The following is a 15,516-nucleotide window of genomic DNA, read 5'->3' as shown; positions in this document are numbered from 1 at the left end:
TACCCTCCGAGTCTAAAACTGCTTTTCTGCCTGCAGCATCATTTGTCATAGAATATAATAAATTTTACCATAAGATTTGACGATAAATTTTAAAAACACTGCTGTCCTACAAGCATATGTTCCACTTGTTTATTGATGAGGTTTGATCATATAAGACAGAGACGTTAAAATATATTTTTCAAAATGGAATGTGAAACATGTATTTTTTCCCCAAAATCTTTCTCTTGCTTCTTAGAACTGTGTATTGCCATTTTGCTTGATCATTTTCCCCTACATCACATCGGGCTCCACATCTTTGCTACATGTTTATATCAAGTATTAGATATCGTTCTCTTTCATCTAACATCTGCTTGTCCTCTATCTCAGGGGCACTTTGTTTCCACTTTGCATAAGGGAATACAAAACCAAGCCATGTTTAAGCAACTTAGTTTCAATCACTGGGGTCTAGATTCCATTTTCCCACAGGCTGAGAAGAAGGTAAATAAATTGGATCTAGCAAGAAGCCTGAATATTAGGATGTGCCCATATTTGTCTTTTTCAGCAGAATTCCATGAAGAGGGCTGTCAAGTCCCCAAGGGAGCGCCCAGGTCACTGGGAGCGCTGCCTTATTACACAGCATCAGCGTAATCCACTCCCGGGGCCCTTTGTGGGGTAGGGGGTCCCTATCTGCCCGCCACAGCTGCCATCCTGCCAGCCAATTCTGCTGCCCCTTAAACCCTTTCAGTGTAATTTTTTATTCCCAAGAAAAAGACGTATTGGCCAACAAGCTGACAGATCTACGACTTGAATCTCATTTTGCCCCACCCCCAGACCAGGATGCTCTTGTGTCTATAGAAAGAGCTCTTGATTGTTGCCAAGGCTTCTTTTGGTCCTAAAATACCTAGTGCTGCTACCCAGGGAGAGACTGAAGTCGTGAATTTCCCAGAGGTAGCACCGTCGTCATTCTTCCATGATTTATGAGTCCCCGTTGTGTTAAGCCAAACAAACATTTTCTTTCAGTATTCTAGAACTAATAAAAAAAAATCCAGTGAGCTTCATGTAAAGGATTGTGTTTTAATAAAAGTGGTAATTCAAAACACCTGTTTAACTCGTGGCTCTCAATTCTAATCAAAGCTCTGTTAATCCTTTGCATGGGAGATCTTGATTTTTCTTTTGCTTTTTCTTTAAAAAAAAAAAAAAAGATGACATACCCATTTGATTGAAATTTGATTCCTCTCAGTAAAACTGCCAGTTTTAATTAAGTTAGAAAATTGGAATAGGACTGTGAGTTGGATGAAATTCAGCATAATAATTTCCTTCTCGTGTTCTGCTTGGAGAGACTATGGATTTGTACAGATGAAGACATTACACATCTAATTGTTTCCTCCTCTATGAATTAAATACAACTTTTTATTTCTTTTAAAAGATTATTTCTTTTTGGCTGTACGCGGTCTTCACTGCTGCATGCAGGCTCTCTAGTTGTGGGGACACAGGATTCTCACTGCGATGGCTTCTCTCATTGTGGAGCTTGGACTCTAGGGCGTGGGCTCAGTAGTTGTGGCACACAGGCTTAGTTGCCCCTCGGCATGTGGAATCTTCTTAGACCAGGGATTGAACCTGTGTCCCCTGCATTGGCAGGCGGATTCTTAACCACTGGACCACCAGTGAAGTCCCAACTTTTTAGTTTTGTTGATAGTCATAAAAGTTCTTTTATGTGTATTGAAGTAACAGATCACTAAAAAAGATGTTTAGTTTTAGGCTATAGGTACTACTTTTTGTAGCTATAGCAAATAAGGGTTTTGACTGGGAAGATTAAAGCAGTTTTGGGTTGTGAAAAATGATGTCCTAATTTTAAAGACATTTTAGACAGGTTATTCGTCTGTGATGGTGTACACTTTGTTTTTTCTAATTTGCATTCTTGAGTGTATTATCTGCTTTCCCCCGCTGTTCATTTCCCAGTCTGTTTGGACTTGACAAAAGTTGAGGATATACCTACTTCTTTTAAAAAAAAAGTTCTTCGTCATGACTCTTGAATGGTACAAGTAAGAGAAATGCATTTATTTCGTGCCTCTCAATTAATTAAAGTCTTAATTCTTTTAAAAACCTCTGTTGATTTCTCTTAAATATAAACAGGGGAGACCCGGGGGGTGTTTTTGGCAAGCTGAGCTGTGATGTCTCTGAACACTTTTTGGTTTGCTTACTTTCATGGTAAAAGCTGACAATGACCTAAATGTGCTTCAGGTGTCATTTCCTGGTCTCAGTGGATTATCTGTATTTGGCTTTTAGTTTACTTTTTTTTTTTCCTCTGAAATCTTTGATTTGGGGGGTGTCCTTTTACTGAGGCTCCCCCTCCTTCCTGATCACATGTTTGAGTGAATTGTTTTTCCTCTCAGTGTAATCAGACTGTTTATTTTTGAAGAATAGTTCATGTACAATGTTGTGTTTCTGGCGTACAGCAAAGTGACTCAGATACGCATGTGTTATTGCAAGATACTGAATATAGTTCCCTGTGCTTTCTAGTCGTCACTGTAATCTATCTATTTTATGTATAACAGTGTGTATCTCTTAATCCCATGCTTCCAGTTTACCCCTCCTGACACACACTCACACCTTTCTCCTTTGGTGAGTGTAAGTTTATTTTTTTCTGTATATTAATCAAACTAATTTGATTTTGCTCCCTCTGGTTGAAGGTATGGGCTGGTAACTCTGGCTCTGGCATCAAGAATATATTAATGCCTTCCAGCTTAACCATGCCATTAGTCACAGCACACCTTCAGAGTGTTGTTAACCAAAATACTTTATTTATTTTAACCAGGTGCCAGAGAGCAGTCAAGATTTTAAAATGTGGGTAATGACAAGAAAGATTCTTACTTGGGTATACTACTGCTAATCTTTGAGAGAAAAACTGTAATAAATATTCCAAGACACAGTGATTTGTAAACCATCTCCTTTGAATTTCAAGGTCCCCCAAATTCCTTTAAAATGAAAACCAAAAAAGTGTGTCAGAGAATTTCTTGTGATTGAATATAGAATTATATAATAGATAAGTGTCCTTTCTATTAATAGAACATAATAGAAAAGTGTCCTTCCTCCCCTTAAAAAAAAATCCTGTTCACTTAGGGAAATGGTAGAAGACAATTTCTATTTTAAATGTTTGCTTTTTAATACTTACTTGGCTGTGTTGGTTCTTAGTTGCAGCATGCGGAATCTTCTTGCTGCGGAACTTGGACTCTAGACCTTGTGGGGTGGGTAGTTGCCTGGTGGGTTTTGTTGCCCCAGGGCATGTGGGATCTTAGTTCCCTGACTGAGTCCCCTGCAATGGAAGGCCCATTCTTAACCTCTGGACCATAGAGAAGTCCTTAAATGTTTATTTTGAAAAATATTTAGATGGATCAAGAGAAAGGAGAGGAAAAAAGAAAAGGGAAGGAGAGACAGGGGATGTGGTGGACTCTTCCTGCCCTTCCTTTTGATTTCACGCTGAAATATGGGATACTTTCAAGACATTCTTCAAGGATAATTGAAAGCAGGAGGTCAGGAAAATTGATTCTTGGAGAAGGGAGGAGAGAAGTTACTGAGAGAGGTTGTAAGTTTAAGTCAAATTAATCAAAGGCCATGGCCACCCATATATTGTTGTTGGTGCTATTCAGCCTCTTAGTCATGTCCTACTTTTTGTGACCCCAGGGGCCCCACCCCAGGCTTCCCTGCCCTTCACTGTCTCCCAGAGTTTACTCAAATTCATGTTTATTGAGTTAGTGATGCCATCCAACCCTCTCATCCTCTGTCATCCCTTTCTCCTCCTGCCTTCAGTCTTTCCCAGCATCAGGGTCTTTTCTAGTGAGTCAGTTCTTCCCATCAGGTGGCCAAAGTATTGGAGCTTCAGCTTCAGCATCAGTCCTTCCAATGAATATTCAGGACTGATCTCCTTTAGGATGGACTGGTTGGATCTCCTTGCAGTCCAAGGGACTCTCAAGAGTCTTCTCCAACACCACAGTTCAAAAGCATCAATTCTTCGGTGCTCAGCCTTTATGGTTCAACTCTCACAGCCGTACATGACTATTGGGAAAACCGTAGATTTGCCTGTAGGGACCTTTATCAGCAAAGTAACGTCTCTGCTTTTTAATACGCTCTCTAGGTTTGTCATAGCTTTTCTTCCAAGGAGCAAGCGCCTTTTAATTTCATGGCTGCAGTCACCCTCTGCAGTGATTTTAGAGCCCAAGAAAATAAACACATATATAGAAACTATATAAAGCTATATATAGCTATAAAGAAACTGTAAAGAAATTATTCAAAGGAAAGAGACAATGTAGTAGAGACAATGGAGTTCATTTAATATGATGTGCTTTTAATATTCCTCCACTGTAGCTCAGCTGGTAAAGAATCCACCTGCCATGCAGGAGACCCCAGTTCATTTTCTGGGTCGGAGAGATCCCCTGGAGAAGGGATAGGCTGCCCACTCCAGTATTCGTGGGCTTTCCTGGTGATTCAGACGGTAAAGAATCTGTCTGCAACGTGGAAGACCTGGGTTCAATCCTTGGGTTGGGAAGATCCCCTGGAGGAGGGCGTGGTAACCCACTCCAGTATTCTTGCCTGGAGAATCCCCATGGACAGAGGAGTCTGGTGGACTGACTGCAGTCCACGGGTCCCAAAGAGTCAGACATGACTGAGCAGCTAAGCACAGCACACCGAACTTTTTTATTATATCGTGTTTTTAAAATCAAGACCTAATGCTTTTTATTTTAATATTAACGTATTCTCAACAAGTACAGTCAACCAGGAAGATGAAACCTGATTCAAAAACCCGAGTTATTACTCAAAATGCAACCCTCCTGAAGCCCCACTGGGGGATCATTAGTGCAAATTCCACTGAAGGTTTTGGTCCCCGGGGACTGTTCAGGAGAGGGGTGAGGAGAGAATAAGGCAGCCAAGTTGCAGAGCACTGGGTCTCCAAAGGGCAGGTTTTCTGGAGGTGATGTTTGTGGATCCATCACCAAACCACCTTCTCGCTTATTTTCAGATTATCCATTCATGTCCTCCTGTGAATGAGGAATGCCTGTTTCAAAGTGCACTGCAAAACCCTCTCAGTAAAAAGCGCCCCGCATCCTGGCAGCCGGTGCACATCAAGGCTGACTGTTGCAGCAGCGTGGTTTGCGATCGCTCTGGTGCTGGTGGCGGCCGGGGTCCTGGGCTTGTCTCAGCCCCGTGGTTACTGCCACCCTCTCGCCTGTGCAGTTCATGCTCCTTCCCTGGATGATTCCATCCAATCATTGCACCTAACTTGACAGAGAGAAGACCATGCACCTCATGTGCCCTAGGACATGGGAAAGGCTGGCTTTCTTGAAGACAGTGAGTCTGACCTGTGCCAAGAGTGCGGTTACGACCAGGCTGGTCTCTATGGCCCAGAGCACTTCGGGCTGAAGGGTGACAGTTCTGCATTCTGGTTTTGACGCGAGGAGTAATTAGTTTGCGGTTCTTTAGAAATGAATCACTTCTTTGGTTTTAATTCCATCTTTTGGTCACCTCTAGGGCCTTTCTGCTCTTAAATTCTGAAATCTGTATTTGTAGATTATTAGGGGTGGAAACAACAGGTGGGAAAGTAACAGTTTAAAAAGAGCCATCTGGGAATTCCCTGACGGTCCCTTGGTGAGGACTCGGCTCTTTCACCGTCCAGGGCATGTGTTCCATCCCTGGGTAGGGAACGAAGGTCCTGCAAGCCCTGTGGCACAGCCAAAAAATAAAAATAATAATAAAAAGTAAAAAAGAGCCATCAGGAAAAGGTGCTCAGAGGGATGAGCCCCTATCTCAAATCACGGGGCCATTTTCAATTTTCTGTGGGTAGAGAGTCAACTTTTCACTCTGAACCTCAGTCTTCTTGCACATTTGCTTTCTTGTTTCCCCACATGTATATGCTTCGCCCCCATGTTTAAAATGTTCTGCAGCACTTAGTTATTGCTGTACAATAAATCACGCCATAACTTAATGGCTTAAAAGCAACAACTCTATATCTGGTCGTGATTCTGCAGTTAGGGCCAACCTCTGCTGGGCAATGCTTCTGGTCTCAGGTGGCTGGCCCTGGGGAACCTGCGAGGGCTGGCTGACCCCCGATGGCTCATCTCAGGGGTCTAGCAGTCAGCTAAGTCTGTTACATGCCAGCAGCAGCCCAGAAGGAGAAGCCCAGGACTCAGAAACTTATCTTGTCAGGCTTGCACCTATGGTCTTGTCTCCTCTGCTGAGGTCCCACTAGCTGACACAAGCTTGGTGCATGGCCAAGATCAGAGTCTACGTAAGGGTGTGGATGCGGGAGATGGGATTCACTGGGGATACCAGTATGCAGTCTCCCACACATTTATCCCCTTGTATTTTGGAAGTCTTACTCCAGATTTGAAGTACACATCTGTATTCCTTGTTCTAGATATTAGTGAGTTTTCACAAAGTAACAGTGTAGTTTCTGCTTAACAGATTATTGACCAGAGAGGTAGCAATAGAGAGAGTGATACAATTAACACCACCGTGCGAAGTTGTTAGAGCTTCAAATTGATCTAGGGTCCATTATACAACAATGATTGTCATTATCATCCACATTTTGCTCCATTAGGTTTTTGTTCCAACCTTGTTGGAATATTATAAACGTAAAATTTTCAAAAACGATGCACTGCAAAATTTTGAGCAAAGAATTTATCAGTGAATTTTATGCAGATACTTTCTGTCATTGTCTGAGCAATGTATATACTAGTGTCTCAGAGGGTGATCATTCTTCAGAATATAGTTCTGATTCAGACAATGTGAAGATTAGACCAACCAAAAGACAAAAAAATCTTAGTGATTGATTCTGATACGGAAAGTGAAAATGAAACTCACGGTGCTAGAGGATGCTCCTCCGCTTCTACAGACGAGTGGATGGAAGACAACATTTCACGAAAATTAGAAGACGTTACAGGTGTGTCAGGTGCAACCATTGAATGTAATAACCAGCAAAGTGTTAGTTGAATAACAGAATTTATTTCTGGCCAACCAAAATAAAAACTGCTGACCATGGGCATTAGTTTCTGCTGAAATCTCCCAGTCAATATTAACAACATATATGCTCTGCAGTGACATGGGGAGGGGCTTAATGAATGATTTGTGATGGTAGGGGTCGCTGTCTGCACCCCTGAGTGGGGCCCGGAGGGAACGTGGCCTGCTCCTTCTGGTTCCTCTGTCTCTATAAATACTCCTTTTCAGACTCTTTGGCCAAGTCCTCTTCCTGAGGATTCTTTGACCATGCTCTTTTTTCCCTCTGACTGAGCCCCTTTGCAACATCATCAGTTTCTACAATGGCAGCTCTTCCTAAGGCGCTAATGACTCTCTGTCTGCAGGTTTACTTCGAAATATTTTTGGCCTCAGAACCGCATTTGTAGCTGCGTGTTAGACTTCTCCACATGAATAATCTGCACACACCCAAAATAAGACATCTTCTATGTACCCCAAATCTACTTCTCTTTCTGTATTTCCTATTTTCGGTAGTGACTTCACTGTTCTAGTCTCAAAGGCCCAAAATCTCTTGGGCGTTCTGAGCTCCCCACCTTCCCCCTTCCCTTCTGGGTTCCCCCCACCACATCCTGTGCCCCAGCCCATTGACTCGGGCCCACACTGTGGCCTCCAGACTTCATCATCCCTCCAAATTCCAGTCTACACAGCAAGGAGCTAAATCCCTAGATGCTGCTGCTAAGTCACTTCAGTCATGTCTGACTCTGTGCGACCCTATGGACAGCAGCCCACCAGGCTCCTCCATCCACAGGATTCTCCAGGCAAGAATACTGGAGTGGGTTGCCATTTCCTTCTTCAAAATCCCTAGATGACCCTCGTCTAATAAGCCCCAACTCAAGACCTTCTATAACACCTCACTGCCCTCAGAACAAATACCAGCCCTGCCCACCTGGCACTCAGAGTCTTGTCAGTTGATCCCTTGAAGTCCTCCATGTCCCTGGTAGTCCAGTGGTTAAGACTCCACACTTCCACTGCAAGGGGTGGAGGTTCGATCCCTGGTCAGGGAACCAACATCCCGCATGCTGCCTCACCCCACCCAAGATCCATGCCTTTTCCCAAGTTAGTAACACATTTTCTTATCCAAACCCAAGTCCTTTCCCTCCTCCAAAGTCTATCTCCAATATCTCCTTAAACTCCATGGATAACACTCTCTTCCTGCTAGATGCTAGCACTTAAAAAAAAAAATCATAGACTATATATTTTAGAGATGTTTTAAATTCAGAACAAAACTGAAGGAAAGGTGCAGAGAGTTCTCAGCCCACCCCCCACCACCATCAACATCCTGCACCAGGCAGTCTGTCTGTTCCAATTGATGAACCAACATTGACACCTCATTACCAGCCAGAGTCCATAGTTTACATTAGGGTTCACTTCTGCATTGTACATTTTATGGGCTTTGACAAATGTATGATGACACTTCTCCACCATTAATTATCATCCAGAGTATTTTTCCTGCCCCCCGAACCTCGTGTGCTCTACTTATTCCTCCCTCTCTCCCCTGAAAGCTGCTGGCAATTTTCACTCATCTTACATGTCTGTTTTCATCACTTGGTTTTGAACCCTGCTCATCTTAGTCTTGGGCTTCCCAGATGACACTAGTGGTAAAGAACCCACCTGCCAAGGCAGGAATCATAAGAGACACAGGTTTAATCCCTAGATAGGGAAGATCCCCTGAAAGAGGGCATGGCAGTGCACTCCAGTATTTATGCCTGGAGAATCCCATGGACAGAGGAGCCTTGTGGGCTGTGGTCTATAGCGTTGCAAAGAGTCAGACACGACTGAAGCGACTTCTCACACACACACACAGACACACACACACGTTAGGTCTTCACTACATAGGTCTCTAAAAAATATGGATACATAGATTACATGTTTAAAATCTCACTTAGGAACATCCCTGGCAGTCCAGTGGTTAAGACTTTGGCTTCCAGTGCAGGGGGTGTGGGTTTGATCCCTGGTCAGGGAGCTAGGATCCCACATGCCTCACAGCCCCCCACAAAAAAACCAAAACAGAAAACAGAAAAAATTGTAACAAATTCAATAAAGACTTTTAAAAAATAAAATCTCACTTAAAGAGCAGTAAATATCTCCTATGGAAGGTCTGGATTATACTCAAGTTAGAATTGTTTGGTGGGGCGGGGCTGGTGGGGGGACATAGCACCAATTTTAAGAGGTTGCTTTTGGAATGAACCTTAACAGTTAGGGAAACATTCCTCAGCTTAGTTCAGATCAACCATTATTTGGTGAAATCAAAGATGACTTTTGCTTCATGTAGCTGTTGTCTGTGCTCCTTCCTAAATGGTTCCTCCATAGACTGAAAAAAATCTATGCTTCCTAAGAAACTTTGCACTGTACTGAACGGAGAGACAGGGAGTTGGGCGGTAGGAAAGGATTCACTTCAGTGACTCCTTCTTTAGAGCAGTCTCCTTTTCTAATGTAGAATAACTCCCTCTTGATTCGTTTTCTAAATTTGGACTTTTTAAGGATGCTCTTTCATTTTAATTAAAAAGCAAGTCCATGCCAAACAGGTTAGCAGGAAGGGACCACAGAGCATGATACTGTTGCAGAGAGCTCAACAAAATCGCATACGGTTCTAAAGTTGTGTGAACACCTCTGTCAGCAAGTGTCTGCATGTTCTGCAGATCTGCAACCACTAAGGAAATGAAGGTGCACAGTAAACAAGAGGTGCTGTAGGAAAGGAAGGGGAGACACCAGAGAAAGACATCGTCACGGTTTCTCAGAACACAAGGTGTGAGGAACCGTTGTCTTAGGTTTCCTAACGCCCTTGAAGGAAACGGGCAGCGCTACTTCTGGAATACAGTCCTGTTTTGATCATGCCTCCTCCCCCAACCCCCCATCCTCTGGGGCTGGCTTCTTTGGTCCAGGCTGTAATTTGTGGCCAGATGTCTTCCAGGCGCTCAGGGTTGCCTCGGACTCTCAGCTGCAGTGCATCCGCTCTGTGGAATGTCAGCTATAGTTTCTCACTTCAGTTGCAGGCTCATCAAGTCTCTAAGCCAAATAGCATTTCTCCCCCCCTCCCCCCGCCCCCAGGTTTACTGAGATATAATTGACATACAGCACTGTATAAGTTTCAGATGACTTGACTTACATCATGAAGTGAATATCACAAGTTTTGTGACATTCATCATCTCATATAGATACAAAATTAAATAGAGAAAAGTTTTTTCTTGTGATGAGAACTCTTAAGATTTACTCTCTTGACAACTTTCATTTATAGCATACAGCAGTGTTAATTGTATGTATCATGTTGTACATTACATCCCTAGTATGTATTTGTATGAATAATCACATTTTGATGTAACCACATTTGTTTTAAATGAAAGTCAGCAAAGATTTACTAAGGGTTTTCTCTGGGACAGCACCCTAGGGATATTGATGACGGTGACAGCCAGGCGCACTGACCAAGTGCCAGGCAGTGTTGTGGACTCAGTGCGTGTGCCCAGCAGCCCCAAGCACATAGGCTCTGCTCCAAACACTGCATCCGAGATGCCTTGAAAGATACACTGCCTTCGTCTCCGTGTGGAACTTTGACTTCCTATGACCAGTCGCCTCCAGGCTGGGGCAAGGGTTTGAGAAAACAAAGCGACCCTCAAGTGCTTAGGATCCACGTTTGTTGTCTTGCTTCTTCAGTTGTCACTTGGATGAAGTGTTGTTGGAATGTCAAATTATGAACTTCTGGGTGTGGCATCATGGAATGACAACCCAGTTGAGAAGGATTCAGCACCATCCGGCAGGGGGATATAGCCCCCCTCCCCTGCTGGACTCTTGGGGCTGCACTCAGAATAAAATTGACAGAAGACAGATTGACCAGAGAGACAGAAACGATTGACCAGAGAAACAGAAACATCTTTTAATTCATGGGCACAGAGATCTCATGGAAATGGGACCTTAGAAGTGGGGCCAAAGCAGGCAGATTTTACATGTTGTAGACAAATAGATTTTTGAGGAATTGATGGGACAAAGAGACTTAGGTTTGGAGAACCCAATTAGTAAAGAATTTAGACAGAGTTCAGGCTTGTCAATTAAAGAAATAACCAGGCGTGTTTATATAGGCTTCTGGCATGAATCCCCTGTCTTTGATGATAAGGGTGACTGTCTGTCTCTAAATGCAGAGAAGGCACCTTTCACGTAAAATTGATTTCTTGCTTCCAAGGAGACAGGAGAGTCAGAGTGTCCCTCCTCCTTTTATGTCTATATGTATATAATTTTATTTATTTACTTATTTATGGCTGTGCTGGGTCTTCATTGCTGCGTGGGCTCTCCCCTAGTTGCAAGGAGTAGGGGCTACCGTCTAGTTGCGGTGCTTGGGCTTTTCATTGCGGTGGCTTCTCTTTTTGCGGAGCACGGGCTCTCAGACCGGATGACTTCAGTAGTTGCAGCATGTGAGCTCAGCAGCTGAGGCTCCTGGGTTCTAGAGCACAGGTTCAGTAGCTGTGGCACATGGGCTTAGGTGCTCCGTGGCGTGTGGGGTTTCCCAGATTACGGATCGAACCTGTGACTCCTGCCTTGACAGGTGGATTCTTTACCACTGAGCCACCAGGGAAAGCCTGGAGTGTCCCTCTTGGGCTGGCTGTTTCTTAATTAACTTTAGTTCAAAATAATCACTCTGCCACAGAGGCACATATGGGGATAGGCTACCCAACAGCACCCCTTGGGCTTCTTGCCCCTATGTCCCTCTGTACCCCAGCTCCCCTCTTCTCCCTATATCCTTTCCTGCAGGCTCGGAGCAGCACCCAGAAGCTGCAGCCTATGCTGAATGATGAAGGTGGCATTGTATTTTCCCTCTCAGACCAGGCAAAGCTGGGGGTTTGTCCATGAAGAATTTTTACCGTGGATGACAGGGTAAACCAGAAAGAGCAGAAAGTTGTAAAAACTTAAAGTGGACAATTGTCCTTTACGTGAGTGTTTGGTTTGCTTCATTTAGTGGTCATCTGCCCCTTAGGCAGTTTTCCTCTGGTTACTTTAAGTAACTGGAGAGGTTTGTTTATTTTTTTCTTTTATAATTTATGTCCTTTTTATTTATTTACGAGTATGAGACAAGCGACAGTTGACTGCCATGGCTGAGCGCCCAGGTTCTGGAGTCGCTCTGACCAGGTGAATAGAATCAGGCCACGCTGTGTAGCGGTCACGATGACCTTGAGCCAGTCACTGAGCTGCTTGCAGCCTCGGTTTTCTTATCTGTTTAGGGCTGGGGAGTGGAACAGTCCTGTTCATTTCACAGGGTTGTTAAAACGGTTGCCTAAGAAAGACTGTAAAGCATTTTGCAGATACCTGACTCATTTGTTTATTATTGTTTAGTCTCTAAGTTGTGTCCAATGGGCTATAGCCCACCAGGCTCCCCTGTCCATGGGATTCTTCCCGGGCAAGAACACTAGAGTGGGTTGCCATTTCCTACTCCAGGGAATCTTCCCAGACCAGGAATCGAACCCACATCTCCTGCATTGGCAGGTGGATTCTTTACCACTGAGCCAGCAGGAAAGCCTCTAGTTAAGTCCTACATAAATGTTAGCCTTGAGGATGTGTTGTTATTGTTAATTTTTAGAAATGATGAATGCCGAAGACAATAACGTGCTGCATAGATAGAAAACTAACTAAATAAAGAAAAATAGAAAATAAAACCCAGTGCTCGCTTCGGCAGCACATATACTGGGATTGGAACGATACAGAGAAGATTAGCATGGCCCCTGCGCAAGGATGACACGCAAATTCGTGAAGCATTCCATATTTAAAAAAAAAAAAAAAAGAAAAGAAAAAAAAAAAGAAAAATGAAAATAAAACCCAGCTACTTTCCGAAAGTAAGGCATTCCCCCCCTCCTTGACTGGGAATTAGTCATAAAACTTGATAATGTAACAGAGTCTAGAATATTTCATGTCCTATCCCCCTTATCTTTTTCCCCATAATTTTAATTTTTAAAAAATAAGCCTTAAAGATTCATTCATTCATTCAGCACTGAGCCTGGTGCCTAGGCTGTAGGTATATATCCTACCCCTGAGGGTTATGCTTCTTGCTCATAGAGTAGAACAGATGGTACTCTTTTCCCTATGGGGCATGAGAGAAATATTCCAGTTAATACTATATAAGATGCATATGTGGCATCAGTAAACTTCAGTTGCTCACTCGTGTCCAACTCTCTGTGACCCCATGGACTGCAGCATGCCAGGCTTCCTTGTCCATCACCAAGTCCCGGAGCTTACTCAAACTCATGTCCATCAAGTCAGTGTTGCCATCCAACTGTCTCATCCTCTGTCGTCCCCTTCTCCTCCCGCCTTCAGTCTTTCCCAACATCAGGGTCTTTTCCAATGAGTCAGTTCTGCGCATCAGATGGCTAAAGTATTGGAGCTTCAGCTTCAGCATCAGTCCTTCCAATGAACATTCAGGACTAATTTCCTTTAGTATGGACTGGTTGGATCTCCTTCCAGTCCAAGTGACTCTCAAGAGTCTTCTCCACACCACAGTTCAAAAGCATCAAATCTTCAGCCCTCAGCTTTCTTTATAGTCCAACTCTCACATCCATACATGAATACTGGAAAAACTGTAGTTATGACTAGACGGACCTTTGTTAGTAAAGTAATGTCTCTGCTTTTTAATATGCTGGTCATAGCTTTTCTTCCAAGGAGCAAGTGCCTTTTAATTTCATGGCTGCAGTCACCATCTGCAGTGATTTTGGAGCCCCAAAAAATAAAGTCTGACACTGTTTCCTTTGTTTTCCCATCTATTTGCAATGAAGTGATGGAACCAGATGCCATGATATTAGTTTTTTGAATGTTGAGTTCTAAGCCAACTTTTTCACTCTCTTCTTTCACTTTCATCAAGAGGCTCTTTAGTTCTTCGCTTTCTGCCATAAGGGTGGTGTCATCTGCATATCTGAGGTTATTGATATTTCTCCAGGCAGTCTTGATTCCAGCTTGTGCTTCATCAAGCCCAGCATTTCTCATGATGTACTCTGCATATAAGTTAAATAAGCAGGGTGACAATATACAGCCTTGACATATTCCTTTCCCCAATTTGGAACCAGTCTGTTGTTCCATGTCCAGTTCTAACTGTTGCTTCTTGACCTGCATACAGATTTCACAGGAGGCAGATCAGGTTGTCTGGTATTCCCTGTTCTTGAAGAATTTTCCACAGTTTGTTGTGATCCACACAGTCAAAGGCTTTGGTGTAGTAAATAAAGCAGAAGTAGATGTTTTTCTGGAACTCTCTTGCTTTTTTGATGATCCAGTGGATGTTGGCAATTTAATCTGTGGTTCCTCTGCCTTTTCTAAATCTAGCTTGAACATCTGGAATTTCATGATTCATGTACTGTTGAAGCCTGGCTTGGAGAATTTTGAGCATTACTTTACTAGCGTGTGAGATGAGTGCAATTGGGCGGTAGTTTGAACATTCTTTGGCCTTGCCCTTCTTTGGAACTGGAGTGAAAACTGACCTTTTCAAGTCCTGTGGCCATTGCTGAGTTTTCCAAATTTGCTGGCATATTGAGTGCAGCACTTTCACAACATCATCTTTTAGGATTTGAAATAGCTCAACTGGAATTCCATCACCTCCACTAGCTTTGTTCATAGTGATGTCCTAAGGCCCACTTGACTTCGCATTCCAAGATGTCTGGTTCTAGGTGAGTGATCACACCATCGTGGTTATCTGGGTCATGAAGTTCTTTTTTGTATAGTTCTTCTGTGTATACTTGCCACCTCTTCTTAATATGTTCTGCTTCTGTTGGGTCCATACCATTTCTGTCCTTTATTGAGCCCATCTTTGCATGAAATGTTCCCTTGGTATCTCTAATTTTCTTGAAGAGATCTCTAGTCTTTCCCATTCCATTGTTTTCTTCTATTTCTTTGCTTTGATCACTGAAGAAGGCTTTCTTATCTCTCCTTGCTATTCTTTAGAACTCTGAACTCAAATGGGTATATCTTTCCTTTTCTCCTTTGCCTTTAGCTTCTCTTCTTTTCTCAGCTATTTGTAAGGTCTCATCAGAGAACCATTTTGCCTTTTTACATTTCTTTCTCTTGGGGATGGTCTTGATCACTGCCTCCTGTACAATGTCACGAACCTCCGTCCATAGTTCTTCAGACACTCTGTCTATCAGATCTAATCCCTTGAATCTATTTCTCACTTCCACTGTATAATCGTAAGGGATTTGATTTAGGTCATACCTGAATGGTCTAGTGGTTTCCCCTCCTTTCTTCAATTTCAGTCTGAATTTGGCAATAAGGAGTTCAAGATCTGAGCCACAGTCAGCTCCCAGTCTTGTTTTTGCTGACTGTATAGAACTTCTCCATCTTTGGCTGCAGAGAATATAATCAGTCTGATTTTCGTATTGACCATCTGGTGATGTCCATGTGTAGATGCTTCTCTTGTGTTGTTGGAAGAGGGTGTTTGCTATGACCAGTGCCTTCTCTTGGCAAAACTCTGTTAGCCTTTGCCCTGCTTCATTTTGTACTCCAAGGCCAAATTTGCCTGTTACTCCACGTATCTCTTGACTTCCTGCTTTTGCA

At 43.1% G+C, this 15,516-nt stretch overlaps 1 protein-coding gene and 1 non-coding gene across 2 annotated transcripts in view; both read left to right on the top strand.

Annotated features, from left to right (window-relative positions):
- PIP4K2A (phosphatidylinositol-5-phosphate 4-kinase type 2 alpha) overlaps positions 1-15,516 on the top strand; it is a 178,569-nt gene that overhangs the window by 58,994 nt on the left and 104,059 nt on the right. The gene's annotated exons all lie outside the window — the stretch shown is intronic.
- LOC122682269 lies at positions 12,646-12,752 on the top strand. Its single transcript, XR_006337288.1, has one exon. It is a non-coding gene; the product is annotated as a U6 spliceosomal RNA (small nuclear RNA).

This window comes from Cervus elaphus, chromosome 23, assembly GCF_910594005.1.
Source record: "Cervus elaphus chromosome 23, mCerEla1.1, whole genome shotgun sequence".
NCBI classification, from domain to species: Eukaryota; Metazoa; Chordata; class Mammalia; order Artiodactyla; family Cervidae; genus Cervus; species Cervus elaphus.
This window is presented reverse-complemented; position numbering and strand designations above follow the sequence as displayed.